This window comes from Bombina bombina, chromosome 4, assembly GCF_027579735.1.
Source record: "Bombina bombina isolate aBomBom1 chromosome 4, aBomBom1.pri, whole genome shotgun sequence".
NCBI lineage: Eukaryota > Metazoa > Chordata > Amphibia > Anura > Bombinatoridae > Bombina > Bombina bombina.
Genome location: NC_069502.1, coordinates 929,531,381 through 929,545,509, shown reverse-complemented (window position 1 = coordinate 929,545,509; position 14,129 = coordinate 929,531,381). Strand labels below are relative to the sequence as shown.

The following is a 14,129-nucleotide window of genomic DNA, read 5'->3' as shown; positions in this document are numbered from 1 at the left end:
TTATCTTCGGGGGTACCTGTCCTCAGTGTGTGATTGACTCACCTGTTCTCAGGTAGTGAAATCCGACTGACTAATAATGAGATTTGAGGACTGGAGTTGAAAATACTGATATAGAGTTTGTCACAGGGGGAGTGCCAGGTAAAGTGTATAGTGCTGTGAAAAAGAGTCACAGAGAAGTGTCAGATATAGGGCCACAATGAAATAACACAAGAAAACGATACCATAGTGAAACGTGCCCAAGTTCTGTACCAAGTATGCAACAATTATATGAGCTTGATAAGCTGCATATGTGATCCAAGTTAGATGCATAATTATGGTAACGTATATATTTCCCTCATTATGGTTTTTTTTTCTAATATAAGTGACATATTACTAAAGAACTATATATGTGTTGTGTGGTATTTTCTCTCTAAGTTGATTTCTTTATTATTTGTTGTGCTAATATTTCCAGATATTTGACAAATTTGCATTCAGCCAACCTGGATTTTAAAATAAATTACGGAAAATAAAAAAACTATATCTGATTACAATTGTCACATTCTGGAATATGCCTCTTATTTATTTTTTCTAACCTATTTTACAGTTGGGGTACTTGGGGCAAACAATTATGCCTTTAAGAGGGTGGAGAGGGAGGTCACTTACCTAATAGGTTTAGGTAAGAACCAAGGGAGGCAGCAGCATGAATAATCACAATAGTTTATTGGCACAAAAAGCCTACAGCGTTTTGGGGGTTCATTCCTAAATCATGTGGATATCCACATGATTAAGGGGTGAACCCCCAAAACTTTGGCTTTTTGTGCCAATAAACTATTGTGATTATTCATGCTGCTGCCTCCCTTGGTTCTTACTATTTTGTGGGATGGCAGTATCCTGGGCAGCGTGCATTTTGGTGAATGAGTGCTGGACTCTTCTGATTTTTGTATCTAATCTGTTTAGGTGACTGCATGCACGATTAACCATACTTACACTGCATTAGCAGCACTCTACCATATATACTGGGTCATTGCCCTTACATTTCTAAGGAATTATATAATGATCATGTGAAAACCAATGTTTATACATTGTACAGCAATTCCCTTTTATAGGGACATTTAAACCTTTGCCTGCTTTTATCTGTAAAATATCACAGAAATGTGTGCTTGTTCCGCTTCTTTGCAAACCATACCTAAAGGTATGGTGAAATTTACCTGACCTGGCAATATCCTACACAGTGATTGGTTACTTCAAAGCACCAGCTTATTTGCAGTGGTGACAACAAAGGAGACCGGGAACATGCACTCCACTAGACTTATCTAAAGGTACTGTACTGCACTTGATTTGCAAGCTCTTGTAACATGTACTAACAAAACAGCATCAAATGATTTTAAAACCTTTAATTTGCAATGTAATCCTTAACTGTTGATATATGCTATGAGGGACTGTCCCTCTAAGCTACATCAGTTCAATCCATTATACTGTTATATAGTGTAGGCATACCCTTTATAGGGACAGTAAATCCAAAATTAATCTTAAAGGGACACTATACACACATTTTCATATAACTGCATGTAATAGACACTACTATAAATAAAAATATGCACAGATACTGATATAAAAATCCAGTATAAAACCTTTTAAAAACGTACTCGGAAGTACCCAGTTTAGCTCTATTGATGAGGTTAGGCTGGGACATCCACGGAAATGGGCTGGAAAGCAAAAAGAGCAGAAACTTCCCCCTCCCCTGCATATGAAACGACCCTTTACACAAATGGGAGCAACCTGTAGTAGATAGACAACAGTCTACTTCTAAAACTTTGGGGCTTGGTTAGGAGTCTGAAAATCAGCAGAATGTTATTTGAAAATAAGCAAAACAAAACATTTTTACAAACAAAAAAAAAAACTTGTATGGGCTATATAAATGGATAATCTACAAAAACTTTATGCAAAGAAAAATCTAGTGTACAATGTCCCTTTAAATGCATGAGATTTTAGACTTTCCAATTTATTCCTATTATCAATTATGCTTAGCTCTATTATTATTATTATTCTTTATTTATAAAGCGCCAACAGATTCCGCAGCTCTGCCCATGGGTACAAGGATAACAGTACAGTGGAGAAACAATACGATAAGACACAAAATTTTACAGACAAATACAGGGGGAATTGAGGGCCCTGTTCCCGTGGGAACTTACAATCTAGATGGGTAGGAGGATTGGAAACAGGAGGTGGGGACTGCAGAGGTGAGAATGATATTAGTGAGGAGATAGAGGGCAACTGTTAGTTAATTGAAGTTAGTTTGTTAATAAGTCAGGTGATAAGCTTCCCTGAACAGAAAGGTCTTTAGGGAACGTTTAAAGGAGGAGAGGTTAGGGGCAAGTCTGACATCTCGAGGAAGTGCGTTCCAGAGGGTTGGTGCCGCACGAAAGAAATCCTGTAGTCTAGAATGAGAGGAGGTGATGGTAGAGGACGCAAGAAGCAGGTCGTTGTTGGATCTTAGGGGACGGGCAGGAGTATATTTGTTGATGAGTGAGGACAGGTAGGGTGGGGCAGCATTGGTGAGGGCTTTGTAGGTCAGGGTGAGAATTTTGAATTTAACTCTGTTGTGAATGGGGAGCCAGTGAAGGGACTCACAGAGAGGCGCAGCAGAAACAGAGCGTAGAGAGAGGTGGATTAGTCTGGCAGATGCATTTAGGACAGATTGGAGGGGAGAGAGGCGGGAGAGTGGGAGGCCAGTTAGTACGTTGTTACAGTAGTCAAGTCGGGAAATTACCAGGGAGTGGAAGAGCTGTTTGGTAGTTTCAGCACTCAAACGGGCGAATTTTGGAGATATTGCGTAGGTGGTTGTGGCAGGATGAAGAGAGCAGTTAGATGTGGGAAATGAAGGACAGATTTGAGTCAAGCGTGACTCCGAGGCACCGGACTTGGGGTGATGGGGAGATAGTGGTGCTGCCAACAGTGATAGAAAAATTAGAGACTGGAGTGTAGCTAGAGGGGGGAATTAGAAGTAGTTCGGTCTTGGAAATGCCAGATAAGCAGTCGCTGATGTGAGAGTTGAAAGAAGGAGAGAGTGCAGGGGTGGAAAGGTAGATCTGGGTATCATCAGCATAGAGGTAATAGCTGAAGCCATAGCTGTTGATAAGTTTACCCAGTGAAGAAGTGTAGATAGAGAAGAGTAGAAGACCCAGGACAGAGCCTTGAGGTACTCCAACAGACAGGGACAATAGAGAGGAGGAGTCACCAGCAAAAGAGACTGAGAAGGATCTGTTAGAGAGATAAGAGTGAATCCAGGAGAGGGCAGTGTCACAGAGACCAAGAGAACTGAGAGACCGTAGGAGAAGGGGATGGTCAACAGTGTCAAAGGCAGCAGATAGGTCAAGTAAGATGAGTATAGAGTAGTAGCCTTTGTTTTTAGCAGAAAGGAGATCGTTAGTAACCTTGCTATCCTTTATTAAAGAGTTATCCTAGGTGAGCTTTGGAGCTGCTGCCCTTTTGTTTGCATAGCCTTTCATATAGTCAATACTGCAGTATTGACATTTTCAGTATAGGTGGTGATTTCAAAACAGCTATTTCTTTATAACACTCCAGCAGGTATAATTAATCATTTCGAACGCATTAAAGGATTCAGTACAGTACAATGTTCCTTTAATATATTTTCTCTTGTAAGATGTATCGAGTCCACGGATTCATCCTTACTTGTGGGATATTCTCCTCCCCTACAGGAAGTGGCAAAGAGAGCACCCGCAGCAGAGCTGTCTATATAGCTCCCCCCTTAGCTCCACCCCCCAGTCATTCTCTTTGCCTACTCTAAGTAACTAGGAAGTGCAGAGCGAGTGTGGTGACAAAAATGTTAGTTTATTTCTCAAGCAAAAGTTTGTTATTTAAAATGGTGCCGGTGTGTACTATTTACTCTTTGGCAGAAAAGAGATGAAGATTTCTGCAAGGAGGATTATGATCATAGCACTTTGTAACTAAGATCCACTGCTGTTCTCACAAGGGCTGAAGAGTACAGGAAAACTTCAGTTGGGGGAACGGTTTGCATGCTAAGCTGCATATGAGGTATGTTCAGTCTATATTTTTCTAGACAGACTGTGTTTATTCTAGAAAAGGCTGGCAATATCCCCATGAGGGAAGGGTAAGCTGTATTCAGACACTTGGATAGGAATTTCAGCTTGCTTGAAGGGCTCATTTGTTACTGTTGACACTGTTAGGAAAAAATGTTTTTGTTTGTTCAGTAAATAATGCAATTATAACGTTTTTTGAAGGGACTAAAAGGGGTCATTGTGGCTTGTGTTAGGGTTTTTTAACCCACATGGTTACAGACATCGTGTTGGCTTTTCTGACATCTCACGGGTGGAAGGTGAACATAAAATAAGAGTTCTCTCTTCCCTCTTACAAGAGTTTCCTTCCTAGGGACTCTGATAGACTCGGTAGAAATGAAAATATTTCTGACGGAGGTCAAAAAGTTAACTCTTATCCACTGCCGAGCTCTTCATTCCATTCCTCGGCCATCAGTGGCTCAGTGTATGGAGGTAATCGGACTCATGGTAGCGGCAATGGACATAGTTCCTTTTGCCCGTCTACACCTCAGACCACTGCAACTATGCATGCTCAAACAGTGGAATGGGGATTATGCAGATTTATCTCCTCAACTGCATCTGGACCAGGAGACCAGAGATTCTCTTCTCTGGTATTGTCTCAGGACCACCTGTCTCAGGGAATGTGCTTCCGCAGGCCAGAGTGGCTCATTGTAACGTCAGATGCCAGCCTGCTAGGCTGGGGTGCATTCTGGAACTCCCTGAAAGCACAGGGCTTATGGTCTCGGGAGGAAGCTCTCCTCCCGATAAACATTCTAGAACTGAGAGCGATATTCAATGCACTTCAGGCGTGGCCTCAGCTTGCTGCGGCCAAATTCATCAGGTTTCAGTCGGACAACATCACGAACGTAGCTTACATCAATCATCAGCGAGGAACAAGGAGTTCTCTAGCGATGATGGAGGTAACCAAAATAATCCGGTGGGCAGAGGATCACTCTTGCCATCTCTCAACAATCCACATCCCAGGAGTAGAGAACTGGGAGGCGGATTTTCTAAGTCGTCAGACTTTTCATCCGGGGGAGTGGGAACTCCATCCGGAGGTATTCGCCCAGCTGATTCAGCTATGGGGCACACCAGAATTGGATCTGATGGCGTCTCGTCAGAATGCCAAACTTCCTCATTACGGGTCCAGGTCCCGGGATCCCAAGGCGGTACTGATAGATGCTCTAGCAGTGCCTTGGTCCTTCAATCTGGCCTATGTATTTCCACCGTTTCCTCTCCTCCCACGTCTGGTTGCCAGAATCAAGCAGGAGAGAGCTTCGGTAATTCTGATAGCACCTGCGTGGCCACGCAGGACTTGGTATGCAGACCTAGTGGACATGTCCTCGGTTCCACCGTGGACTCTGCCAAGGAGGCGGGACCTTCTAATCCAAGGTCCGTTCAAGCATCCAAATCTAATTTCTCTGCGTCTGACTGCTTGGATATTGAACGCATGATTTTATCAATGCGTAGTTTCTCTGAATCGGTCATTGATACCCTGATTCAGGCTAGAAAGCCTGTCACCAGGAAGATTTATCATAAGGCGCAAATATCTTTATTGGTGTGAATCCAAAGGTTACTCGTGGAGTAAGATTAGGATTCCTAGAATATTGTCTTTTCTCCAAGAAAGTTTGGAGAAGGGATTATCTGCTAGTTCCCTAAAAGGACAGATATCTGCTTTGTCTATTCTACTTCACAAACGTCTGGCAGATGTCCCAGACGTTAAAGCATTTAGTCAGGCTTTGGTCAGAATCAAGCCTGTATTTAAACCTGTTGCTGCGCCATGGAGCCTAAACTTATTTCTTAAAGTTCTTCAAGGGGTTCCGTTTGAACCTATGCATTCCATAGATATTAAGCTTCTATCTTGGAAAGTTTTGTTTTTAGTAGCTATCTCTTCGGCTCAACGAGTTTCTGAGCTATCTGCTTTACAATGTGATTCCCCTTACCTTGTTTTCCATGCAGATAAGGTGGTTTTACGTACCAAACCTGGGTTTCTTCCTAAGGTTGTTTCTAATAAGAATATCAATCAAGAGATTGTGGTTCCTTATTTGAGTCCTAATCCTTCATCTAAGAAGGAACGTCTGTTACACAATCTTGATGTGGTTCGTGCTTTAAAATCCTACTTACAAGCAACTAAAGATTTCCGTCAAACATCTTCTTTGTTTGTTGTTTATTCTGGTAAACGGAGAGGTCAAAGGGCTCCGGCTACCTCTCTTTCCTTTTGGCTGAAAAGCATCATCCGTTTGGCCTATGAGACTGCTGGACAGCAGCCTCCTGAAAGAATTACTGCTCATTCTACTAGAGCTGTGGCTTCCACATGGGCTTTTAAAAATGAGGCTTCTGTTGAACAGATTTGTAAGGCGGCGACTTGGTCTTCACTTCATACTTTCTCTTGTTAAGTGTGTTCAGTCCACGGGTCATCCATTACTTATGGGATATATTCTCCTTCCCAACAGGAAGTTGCAAGAGGATCACCCAAGCAGAGCTGCTATATAGCTCCTCCCCTCACATGTCATATCCAGTCATTCTCTTGCAACCCTCAACTAAGAAGGAGGTCGCGAGAGGAGTTGGAGTTTTTACTTAATTATTCTTCAATCAAAAGTTTGTTATTTTAAATGGCACCGGAGTGTGCTGTTTTTTCTATCTCAGGCAGTATTTGGAAGAAGAATCTGCCTGCGTTCTCTATGATCTTAGCAGACGTAACTAAGATCCACTGGCTGTTCTCAACATTCTGAGGAGTGGGGTAACTTCAGAAAATGGGAATAGCATGCGGGGTCCCCCGCAAATGAGGTATGTGCAGTACAATATTTTCTGGGAATGGAATTGACTAAGAAAACACTGCTGTTACCCATATGATGTAAGTACAGCCTTAAATGCAGTAGTAGCGACTGGTATCAGGCTGATAAATGTATGCGCAGTTGAGTTAATTTCTAGGGACTAGAATTTGACTGAGAAAATACTGTTAATACTGAAATAATGCTTAAGCCTTATCTGCAGTAGAAGCGACTGGTAGCAGGCTTAGTGATAACTTTGCATGACATTGAAAAAGTTGGTTTTTAAAATGTTTACTGGCATGTTATTCGTTTTGTGAGGTACTTTGGTGATAAATCCTTTTTGGGCATGATTTTTTTTCCACATGGCTAACGTATTTTTCTGCATAGAAACCGTTATATCAGGTCTCCCACTGTTGTAATATGAGTGGGAGGGGCCTTTTTTAGCGCCTTGTTGCGCAGTTAAAATTCTAGCACAGTCTTCCTGCTTCTTCCTCCTTGATCCAGGATGTCTCTAGAGAGCTCAGGGGTCTTCAAAATTCGTTTTTGAGGGAGGTAATCAGTCACAGCAGACCTGTGACAGTGTGTTTGACTGTGATAAAAGCGTTAAATCTTAATTTGATATCCGTTTTTGGGTATAGAGGGGTTAATCATCCTTTTGCTAATGGGTGCAATCCTCTGCTAATTAATACATTTACCGTAAGAATTGTTGACTATAACTGAATTAGTTCTTTGTTAATTCAACTGTGTTTTTTAAAAGCACTGCAGCGTTTTTTATATTGCTTGTAAACTTATTGAAAGTAATTTCCAAGCTTGCTAGCTTCATTGCTAGTCTGTTTAAACATGTCTGATACAGAGGAATCTGCTTGTTCATTATGTTCAAAAGCCGATGTGGAGCCCAATAGAAATATGTGTACCAATTGTATTGATATTACTTTGAATAAAAGTCAATCTGTACCGATAAAGAAATTATCACCAGACAACGAGGGGGAAGTTATGCCGTCTAACTCTCCTCACGTGTCAGTACCTTCGTCTCCCGCTCGGGAGGTGCGTGAGATTGAGGCGCCAAGTACATCAAGGCACTTACAGATCACTTTACATGATATGGCTAATGTTATGAAAGAAGTATTATACAATATGCCTGAGTTAAGAGGCAAGCGCGATAGCTCTGGGTTAAGGACAGAGCGCGCCGATGACACGAGAGCCATGTCTAATACTGCGTCACAATTTGCAGAACATGAGGACGGAGAGCTTCATTCTGTGGGTGACGGTTCTGATTCGGGGAGACCGGATTCAGAAATTTCAAATTTTAAATTTAAGCTTGAGAACCTCCGCGTGTTGCTAGGGGAGGTGTTAGCGGCTCTTAATGATTGTGACATGGTGGCAATCCCAGAGAAATTATGTAGGCTGGATAAATACTATGCGGTACCGGTGTGTACTGACGTTTTTCCTATACCAAAAAGGCTTACAGAAATTATTAGCAAGGAGTGGGATAGACCTGGTGTGCCCTTCTCCCCTCCTCCGATATTTAGAAAAATGTTCCCTATAAACGCCGCCACACGAGACTTATGGCAGACGGTCCCTAAGGTGGAGGGAGTAGTTTCTACTTTAGCCAAGCGTACCACTATCCCGGTGGAGGATAGTTGTGCTTTCTCAGATCCAATGGATAAAAAATTAGAGGGTTACCTTAAGAAAATGTTTGTTCAACAAGGTTTTATATTACAGCCTCTTGCATGCATTGCGCCTGTCACGGCTGCAGCGGCATTCTGGTTTGAGTCTCTGGAAGAGGCGATTCGCACAGCACCATTGGATGAGACTTTGAGCAAGCTTAGAGCGCTTAAGCTAGCTAATGCGTTTGTTTCGGATGCCGTAGTACATTTAACCAAACTTACGGCTAAGAATTCCGGATTCGCCATACAGGCGCGCAGAGCGCTATGGCTTAAATCCTGGTCAGCAGATGTAACTTCTAAATCTAAACTACTGAATATTCCTTTCAAAGGGCAGACCTTATTCGGGCCCGGCTTGAAGGAAATTATTGCTGACATTACTGGAGGTAAGGGCCACACCCTTCCTCAGGACAGGGCCAAATCTAAGGCCAAACAGTCTAATTTTCGTGCCTTTCGTAATTTCAAGGCAGGAGCAGCATCAACTTCCTCCGCTCCAAAACAGGAAGGAACTGCTGCTCGTTACAGACAGGGTTGGAAAGGCAACCAGTCCTGGAACAAGGGCAAGCAGGCCAGAAAGCCTACTTCCGCCCCTAAGACAGCATGAAGACAGGGCCCCCTATCCGGAAACGGATCTAGTGGGGGGCAGACTTTCTCTCTTCGCCCAGGCTTGGGCAAGAGATGTCCAGGATCCCTGGGCGTTGGAGATCATATCTCAGGGATATCGCCTGGACTTCAAAGCTTCTCCTCCACAAGGGAGATTTCATCTTTCAAGGTTATCAGAAACCAAGTAAAGAAAGAGGCGTTTCTACGCTGTGTACAAGACCTCTTACTAATGGGGGTGATCCACCCGGTTCCGCGGACGGAACAAGGGCAAGGATTTTACTCAAATCTGTTTGTGGTTCCCAAGAAAGAGGGAACCTTCAGACCAATCTTGGACCTAAAAATCTTAAACAAATTCCTAAGAGTTCCATCATTCAAAATGGAAACTATTCGAACCATCCTACCCATGATCCAAGAGGGTCAGTATATGACCACAGTGGACTTAATGGATGCCTACCTTCACATACCGATTCACAAAGATCATTATCGGTACCTAAGATTTGCCTTTCTGGACAGGCATTACCAGTTTGTAGCTCTTCCTTTCGGGTTAGCTACGGCCCCGAGAATTTTTACAAAGGTTCTGGGCTCACTTCTGGCGGTACTAAGACCACGAGGCATAGCGGTGGCTCCGTACCTAGACGACATTCTGATACAAGCGTCAAGTTTTCACACTGCCAAGTCTCATACAGAGATAGTTCTGGCATTTCTGAGGTCGCATGGGTGGAAGGTGAACGTGGAAAAGAGTTCTCTATTACCACTCACAAGGGTTCCCTTCCTAGGGACTCTTATAGATTCTGTAGAGATGAAAATTTACCTGACGGAGGCCAGGTTATCAAAACTTCTAAATGCTTGCCGTGCCCTTCATTCCATTCCACACCCGTCAGTAGCTCAGTGCATGGAAGTAATCGGCTTAATGGTAGCGGCAATGGACATAGTACCATTTGCGCGCCTGCATCTCAGACCGCTGCAATTGTGCATGCTAAGTCAGTGGAATGGGGATTATTCAGATTTGTCCCCTCTACTAAATCTGGATCAAGAGACCAGAGATTCTCTTCTATGGTGGCTTTCTCGGCCCCACCTGTCCAAGGGGATGACCTTTCGCAGGCCAGATTGGACGATTGTAACAACAAACGCCAGCCTTCTAGGTTGGGGCGCAGTCTGGAATTCCCTGAAGGCTCAGGGATCATGGACTCAGGAGGAGAAACTCCTCCCAATAAATATTCTGGAGTTAAGAGCAATATTCAATGCTCTTCTAGCTTGGCCTCAGTTAGCAACACTGAGGTTCATCAGATTTCAGTCGGACAACATCACGACTGTGGCTTACATCAATCATCAAGGGGGAACCAGGAGTTCCCTAGCGATGTTGGAAGTCTCAAAGATAATTCGCTGGGCAGAGTCTCACTCTTGCCACCTGTCAGCGATCTACATCCCAGGCGTGGAGAACTGGGAGGCGGATTTTCTAAGTCGCCAGACTTTTCATCCGGGGGAGTGGGAACTTCATCCGGAGGTCTTCGCTCAACTGATTCATCGTTGGGGCAAACCAGATCTGGATCTCATGGCGTCTCGCCAGAACGCAAAGCTTCCTTGTTACGGATCCAGGTCCAGGGACCCGGGAGCGGTGCTGATAGATGCTCTGACAGCCCCTTGGGTCTTCAACATGGCTTATGTGTTTCCACCATTTCCGATGCTTCCTCGACTGATTGCCAAGATCAAACAGGAGAGAGCATTGGTGATTCTGATAGCGCCTGCGTGGCCACGCAGGACCTGGTATGCAGACCTAGTGGACATGTCGTCCTGTCCACCATGGTCTCTGCCTCTGAGGCAGGACCTTCTAATTCAGGGTCCTTTCAACCATCCAAATCTAATTTCTCTGAGCTGACTGCATGGAGATTGAACGCTTGATTCTATCAAAGCGTGGCTTCTCGGAGTCGATTATTGATACCTTAATACAGGCTCGGAAACCTGTGACCAGAAAAATTTACAATAAGATATGGCATAAATATTTATATTGGTGTGAATCCAAGAGTTACTCATGGAGTAAGGTTAAGATTCCTAGGATATTGTCTTTTCTACAAGAGGGTTTAGAAAAGGGTTTATCCGCTAGTTCGATAAAGGGACAGATTTCTGCTCTGTCTATTCTTTTACACAAGCGTCTGGCAGTGAATCCAGACGTCCAGGCTTTTTGTCAGGCTTTGGCCAGGATTAAGCCTGTGTTTAAGACTGTTGCTCCTCCGTGGAGCTTAAACTTGGTTCTTAAAGTTCTTCAGGGTGTTCCGTTTGAACCCCTTCATTCCATTGATATTAAGCTTTTATCTTGGAAAGTTCTGTTTTTGATGGCTATTTCCTCGGCTCGAAGAGTCTCTGAGTTATTTGCCTTACATTGTGATTCTCCTTATCTGATCTTTCATTCAGACAAGGTAGTCCTGCGTACTAAACCTGGGTTTTTACCTAAGGTTGTTTCTAACAGGAATATCAATCAAGAGATTGTGGTTCCATCATTATGTCCTAATCCTTCTTCAAAGAAGGAACGTCTTTTGCATAATCTAGACGTGGTCCGTGCCCTGAAGTTCTACTTACAGGCAACTAAAGATTTTCTGCAAACTTCTTCTCTGTTTGTCGTTTGCTCTGGACAGAGGAGAGGTCAAAGGGCTTCGGCTACCTCTCTCTCTTTTTGGCTTCGTAGCATAATACGTTTAGCCTATGAGACTGCTGAACAGCAGCCTCCTGAAAGAATTACAGCTCATTCCACTAGAGCTGTGGCTTCCACCTGGGCCTTTAAGAATGAGGCCTCTGTTGAACAGATTTGCAAGGCTGCAACTTGGTCTTCTCTTCACACTTTTTCAAAATTTTACAAATTTGTCACTTTTGCTTCTTCGGAGGCTGTTTTTGGGAGAAAGGTTCTACAGGCAGTGGTTCCTTCCGTGTAAAGATCCTGCCTGTCCCTCCCATCATCCGTGTACTTTTAGCTTTGGTATTGGTATCCCATAAGTAATGGATGACCCGTGGACTGACTACACTTAACAGGAGAAAATATAATTTATGCTTACCTGATAAATTCATTTCTCCTGTAGTGTAGTCAGTCCACGGCCCGCCCTGTTTTTACGGCAGGTCTAAATTTTAATTAAACTCCAGTCACCACTGCACCCTATAGTTTCTCCTTTCTCGTCTTGTTTCAGTCGAATGACTGGATATGACATGTGAGGGGAGGAGCTATATAGCAGCTCTGCTTGGGTGATCCTCTTGCAACTTCCTGTTGGGAAGGAGAATATATCCCATAAGTAATGGATGACCCGTGGACTGAACACACTACAAGAGAAATAAATTTATCAGGTAAGCATAAATTATTTTTTTTCCAAATTTTCCAAATTCGATACTTTTGCTTCCTCTGGGGTTATTTTTGGGAGAAAGGTTCTACAAGCAGTGGTGCCTTCCGTTTAAGGTCCTTGTCTTGTCCCTCCCTTCATCCGTGTCCTAAAGCTTTGGTATTGGTATCCCACAAGTAAGGATGAATCCGTGGACTCGATACATCTTACAAAAGAAAACATAATTTATGCTTACCTGATAAATTTATTTCTCTTGTGATGTATCGAGTCCACGGCCCGCCCTGTTTTTAAGCCAGGCATATATATTTTTATTTTAAAACTTTCAATCACCACTGCACCCTATGGTTTCTCCTTTTTCTTCCTAGACTTTGGTTGAATGACTGGGGGGTGGAGCTAAGGGGGGAGCTATTTAGACAGCTCTGCTGTGGGTGCTCTCTTTGCCACTTCCTGTAGGGGAGGAGAATATCCCACAAGTAAGGATGAATCTGTGGACTCGATACATCACAAGAGAAATAAATTTATCAGGTCAGCATAAATTATGTTTTTGAAGTGTCAAAATAGCTTGGAAATCTTTAGAAAACAAACTGTTAAAAGATCTGTTTACAATAGTTTTTTTTTCTTATTTAGTTTGTAAATTGTATAAAATATTTGAACACTAGAAAAAAATGCATTTGCCATTGCATCATACCATACTGTGTTTTAGTGCTGCTCTAGGTTTGGGGACAACATTTAAAAGGATTTATATTCAGGATTTGATCACCTAAGTATTTTAGATCCGTTCAGCAGTCCCTAATGCTATTAGTCAGTGTTTGGCAGCCTGCCTGCAATTAGAAGCATTATCCTTGGGAGTTTAAAACCCTGACCATAACATTCTATACTTTCAGGGTCACTTCAACGTGCAGCCCCACCTTGTTAGCTGGAGTTTTTACTTCACATGTTAATTGGACGCAGGTGCAGACTGCTGGAGCTTCAAAATATCAGCACATATATAGATAATACTCACTCTGAATATTGAATCTTAGTGGTTTATTTTTCTATCTTAATAAAGGCTTTTAAAGTTGAATTGCATCTTAATATAAGTATTATATATATATATATATATATATATATATATATATATATTTATATTAGCAATTAAAGGGCCAGTGAAGTAAAAAATAAATTATCATTGTTTAGATGGAGCATTCATTTTGAACCTCTTATCAACGACTGCCATACCCTATACAGTGGCGGTCACTAAACCCTTAAAGGGACAGTCTACTCCATATTTTTTATGGTTTAAGAAGATAGATAATCCCTTTACTACCCATTCCCCAGTTTTGCATATCCAACACGATTATATGAATACACTTTTTACCACTGTGATTACATTGTATCCAAGCCTCTGCAGACTGCCCCCTTATTTCAGTTCTTTTGACAGACTTGTATTTTAACCAATCAGTGCCATCTCATAGGTTACTCTACAGACGTGAGCACAATATTATCTATATGGCAAACAGGAACTGATGCCCTCTTGCTGTAAAAAACTGTCATATGCATGGAGATAAGGGGTGGACTTCAATTGCTTAGAAATTAGTATATGAGCCTACCTATGTTTAGCTTTTTTGATGATAAAAGTTAATTGAAAAAGTTGTTTAAAAATTCCATGCCCTATCTGAATCATGAAAGTTTAATTTTGACTAGACTGTCCCTTTAAGGACTTACATGTCTAGTTTG

The 14,129-nt window shown here is 42.5% G+C and overlaps 1 protein-coding gene across 1 annotated transcript in view; it reads left to right on the top strand.

Moving 5' to 3' along the window:
* MTHFD1L (methylenetetrahydrofolate dehydrogenase (NADP+ dependent) 1 like) overlaps positions 1-14,129 on the top strand; it is a 1,099,716-nt gene that overhangs the window by 808,650 nt on the left and 276,937 nt on the right. The gene's annotated exons all lie outside the window — the stretch shown is intronic.